This window comes from Cotesia glomerata, linkage group LG3 (assembly GCF_020080835.1).
Source record: "Cotesia glomerata isolate CgM1 linkage group LG3, MPM_Cglom_v2.3, whole genome shotgun sequence".
NCBI lineage: Eukaryota > Metazoa > Arthropoda > Insecta > Hymenoptera > Braconidae > Cotesia > Cotesia glomerata.
The window spans coordinates 11,126,136-11,131,384 of NC_058160.1; the positions used below are offsets into that span (position 1 = coordinate 11,126,136).

The 5,249-nt window shown below is 32.9% G+C and overlaps 1 long non-coding RNA gene across 2 annotated transcripts; it reads right to left on the reverse strand.

Annotated features, from left to right (window-relative positions):
- Window positions 1–1,929: 1,929 nt before the first annotated feature.
- Window positions 1,930–4,392, reverse strand: LOC123261868. Of its 2 annotated transcripts, none has more exons than XR_006508789.1 (5): window positions 4,292–4,392; window positions 4,006–4,181; window positions 3,754–3,893; window positions 3,544–3,682; window positions 1,930–2,235 (listed from the first exon to the last, which is right to left on the reverse strand). It is a non-coding gene; the product is annotated as an uncharacterized LOC123261868 (long non-coding RNA). The 2 variants fall into 2 exon arrangements; XR_006508790.1 differs by having other exon boundaries at window positions 2,868–3,682.
- Window positions 4,393–5,249: the final 857 nt, after the last annotated feature.

Below are 5,249 nucleotides of genomic sequence, written 5' to 3' on the forward strand. Positions count from 1 at the left end.
GGCCCAAGGACTGAACCTTGGGGAACACCAGAGGTAGTTTCAAGAAATTCAGTTGGTAAACCCTCATTATTTAACACTGACTGTGACCTATTACTTAAGTACGAATAAAACCAAGATATTGTATTCAGGGTAAAGCCCAACTCTACTAAGGTTTTTAGGATTACTTTATGATCAACAAAGTCAAAGGCTTTTGTTAAATCAAAGAGCACTAATACTGTTAATTTATTTTCATCCATAGCTTTACTGATATCATTCACTAGTTTTAATAATGCTGACTGTGTACTATGGTATTTACGAAAACCTGATTGATACTTATCAAGTAATTCATTATCCTCAAGATAACTCACGAGACCATTCAAAGTAAGTATTTACTTGACTACGATACGATGAAAGCGAGTCGAGAAACTCTAGATGGCACGAAGGATGTCGACACACCATAGCAGCAAAGTGCTTGTTTAATTCAGACGCATCAAAATAGTTAAGAGGAGACGACTTATTTCTAATTAGGCCCAGGTGCCTAAGCTTACTCCAAACTGTAGTGCCACTAGGTAGGTTTGATAGGGCAGTCTTTAGATAATTTTCACGTGCATGCGTTAACTCTAATTTTAACGACAAACTGATCAAACCAAAAATTTTAGAGAAAATTGAAAAATTCATTTTTTCCGAATTAATTATATAAGAGGTTTATATACATACATACATATATACATACATACATACACACACACACGCGCGCGCATGCATGCATGCATACATACATACATACACACACACACACGCTCGCGCATGCATGTATACATACATACATACAGACGTACGGACACCCTCGCGGAGATAGTCAGGGACGCTTCCTATGACCTTCAAACGTCGAGATCTGATGAAAACTCGATTTTTGCAAAACGGGGTAAAATCAATAACTTCCCAATTTCCGAAAATCTTCTATTTTCTTAGCGGGAAGTTGAAAATTTTTAAATAAGCCTTTTTTCCCCAGTTTTTAGTTCTAGAAAAATAGTAAAAATCAAAATTTTCATCTGGTTGTATTTCGTGCCATAGTTACTGCTACGTAGAATGTGTGGTTTAAATTCTATTAAGATCGGGTTAGTGGTTCTGGAGATATCATTTACGTAAGCCAGAAAAACGTAGTTCTGAGATAAACGCGTTCAAAGTTTTTTTAATAAAAGAAAAAAAATCTTACCTAAAGTCAATCAGCGATGCCAGCACCATACAAAATCCTTTCAGTCTGTTTGAAAATTTGATTTTCTTTCATTCGAAAATCCATATAAACCTCGTAAAATTATATAGTTACAGTGGTCCGATCACTTAGAAATTTTAACACAATACTTGTAGATATATGTACTTTCAAAAAATGGAAATAAACATGTTTCATAAAAGTTTTAAACTAGAATGATCCCTTAACTCATCAATCATGGAAATAGTAAAAGCTTAGGAAAAAAATAAAAATATTTAGTTGATTAATTATAGTAATTCTATTTATTAGAAATATTTAAAATATAAAGTAGTAAAATTTCTTGAAAAATAATCAATAAAAGCAGTATCGCTTGCCAAAATATCGCTGATGCCGATCTCTGCTTCTTTATATTCTACGATGACGATGACGATGATGATGTTGATAATGGTGATGATAATGGTTATGTATAGATGAAGAATTTCCCCGTTGTAGTAAGCATAGCCCCTGGAACTTCCGGGCCGTTCCTCATCATCGTCCGCGAAATCCTGTAAGCTTTATTGAACGAAGCCGACTTCCTGTTGGTCGTAAAAGTGCACTGGTAAACCCAATGCCCAGGTTTGTGGCACCGACGACACACAAACAAGGGAGGTACTGGTTCACTCTGCTTCAAAGGAACCTTCAACCATTTTGAGGAAGAATAATCCGCCGTAGACAGTGTCATCATTTTTTCTTTTTCATTCTTCTTCATCTTGGTCAGGTCGATTCGTTTCCGGGAAAGGGCAGTAGATTTAAATTGTTCTAACTTCTTCTAAAATTCGGCTTCCTGACGTTTCCATTCCCGCTTCAATTGTTCTAACTCCTCCTGAAGTTCAGCTTCCCGTTGTTTCCATTCTTGCTGCCTCCGCTTCTCCTTAAGATCTTCTAACATTAGCTGTCATAGTAAAAATAACCTTGTCCCACAGCTAACCGTATCCGTATCTTGATATTGGTTCTTCGTTTTTGGGTCCACCACTATGATGTCCCAGTCGGTGTCCGGTCATAAAATCCTAGTAAATAATATCCCAGTAAATATATCATATCGAAAAAATATTCCAAAACACAAATATTTTTTGGCAGAAATATCCCATAACAAAAATATCTAAAATGAAGGGAAAAGGGAAAGGGAGGGGCGCAACACAGTAACAAGCTTATGTGTTGGTCTAATGTCGAATAAACACACACAGCAACCATGAAAAAAGGGCGCAACACGGTAACAAGCTTATGTGTTGGTCTAACAAAATGAAAAAAATTTCTTCTGCAAAAATTAACAACGGGATCCGGGGCGAAGTCTCGGTAGGGGCTGGGAGCCTAGCCCCCATTCAAAAAAAGGAGTCGAGATTTATAGCGAAGCCTCAGAGCAGGGCGAAGCCCTATTTGAAAAGAAATAAATTATTAGAAACATAGGGCAAGATTTTACGGTGGGATATTTTATCAAGATATGTTTTATCAAGGGATATTTATGTGAAGGGAATGTATTTGTCTAAGAATTATTTTGCTTGGGATATATTTCGTGGGAATTCTTGACCTAGAACCTTACTAGTCACTTGGAAAAAATAACTAATTTTATTTTCATTTAAAAAATAACTAACTTTATTTTCATTCAAAAAATAAAATTTTTAGGCTATAAATTAATGCTTACTTGATATTTGTGATAATAAATAAATTCCTGAGGAAATCAATTATTTTTAGTTAGTAATTAACAATTGAGCTGGTATATATTTTTACTAACTATATTGCTGACAATTGAAATTTGTTTGATCTATTACTGATGTTTTGTTACTAAAACTCTATCCATGGCAACATGATTGAGGTTATAAACAAACTTAACTATAAATATATATTATTATTGTTAGTATTTATATCGAAACAAGTCGATGTATCGATAGTCGATGCGGATCATGTGGGAAAAGTCAAAAAAAATTATAAATAAAAATCACTTGTAGTCAAAAATATTGTGAATTACTTAAAAAAAGTTAAAATTGACATTTTTTAAAATAAAAATTATTTATATTTTTTTATAAATTAAAATGTAATTATTGATAAATTGTAAAAGTGATTTAAAATTAAGAAACAAATGTTCTGTTGACAGATGAGGATTTAAGAGTAATAAAATTATGCAATTTATTTTAACCTTTTGTGGAAGTCATTTAATTATTTATATAAGTTTGTTTAGTTGTAATTATTTATTTAAATTAATTAAATATGAGTAAATTTTTTAAAGTTTATAAAAATATGCTTGTTAAATATCCTATGGGTATGCAAGCGCTTCAAGCTGGTAAGTATTTTTCACTTTTTATGAATTAAATACTACTTACTGATGTGTAATTAAAAATTTTGAAGGCACACTGATGGGTGTTGGTGATCAAATCGCCCAAAATTTGGTCGAGAAGCGAAAAATTAGCGAACTGGATTTTGTTAGAACGGCGCAATTTTATGCTATTGGTTTCTTCATGGCTGTAAATTTAATTTTTTATCCAAAATATATTTTATATATAATTATATATATTTATCATTGTCTAAGGGACCTGCTGTGAGAGGCTGGTATGGAGTTCTCGACAAATTTTTCGGCTCCAAGGGCAGTGTCGTTGCCGTAAAAAAAGTCGCTTGTGACCAATTTCTATTTGCGCCTCCATTCATTGCTGCATTGTTGGCGACCATCGGCTTTCTGCAAGGAAATGATGTCGATGGGGTTAAAGAAAAGTTGTCCAAAGAGTACAAAGACATTCTTATAAATAATTACAAGGTAAAAGCTAATTTAAGTTAAAATTATTACTTACTTATTTTTAATAATTTAATTTTTCAGCTTTGGCCTCTGGTTCAGTTAATTAACTTTGGTCTTGTTCCACTTAATTATCAAGTTCTTGTCAATCAAATAGTCGCTGTTTTTTGGAATACTTACATCTCTTTCAGGACCAACAGAGATGCTATGACGCATCAGTAATTATTATTATAGCTGTAAAAAAATTATTTTAATTATGAATATTAATTTAGCAGATATTTAATCATTTTTTAGCAAATAAATCATTTTGATTAGTATTTATATTTTTATTATTTTTTTATTACACATGAAAAAATACAGATGGTTCTGGAACAATATCCATCGAGCTCAAGATTGCCAATATTATTATAATATTACATATAAAATATATTACACATAAAATATATAGTCTTACACTACGTCTAACACAGCGAGTGCCATCTGTCGTCTATATTCAAATCAGTCAATATTAATTTTACAAATTCCATTCACATTTTGTACATTAAATTTAGTTAAAATAATTCATTTCATTAACATTTGCAACTAATTACATTATATAAAAATATTAATATTTAAAATAAATTGAGACAGTGCATTTAAAATATTACCATTATCTATCCTATTTAGTAAGGCTTCAACGTTATCAGGATAAGACTTTGAGACTTTTTGGAGTGCTTTTCTTAATTTTTTTCTCTGAGATATAAAACGAGGACAAATCCAAAAAATATGATCCGGGGTCTCCTCATCCATATCGCACGGGCATCTTGAGGACGATACAATATTAAGTATAGATAGACTAGCCTTAAGAGACGTGTGGCCACTTCTTAGTCGATTTATTGAAACTAAAGGCCTTCTGGCCAACTGAACACTTTCAAACCATGGTCTAGCTTCTTCCTTATAAAATTTTTTAAAGTAATTTGTACCTTTTAAAGCTGCAGACTCAAGACACCAAGCGTTAAAATCTTCTTTTAATTTCATTTTCCATCTCTTTTTAAAGTCATTGGCTGGCAACTCTAGATTAGAGTCTTTCCCTGTTACAGCTGCCCTTTTCGCCACCTGGTCCGCCCACTCATTGCCACTGATACCCACATGGGCAGGTATCCAATGCAGCCTGACCTCTTTTCCTTCCTCCTGGAACTTTAGAATTAGGTCCCGGATGCAGAGTATAATATAAGACTTTTTACCTAAATATTTATTGGAGGCGAGAGCTTCTAACACACTCCTTGAGTCGGAGAATATCACAAATTTCCTTTGAGAAGATTT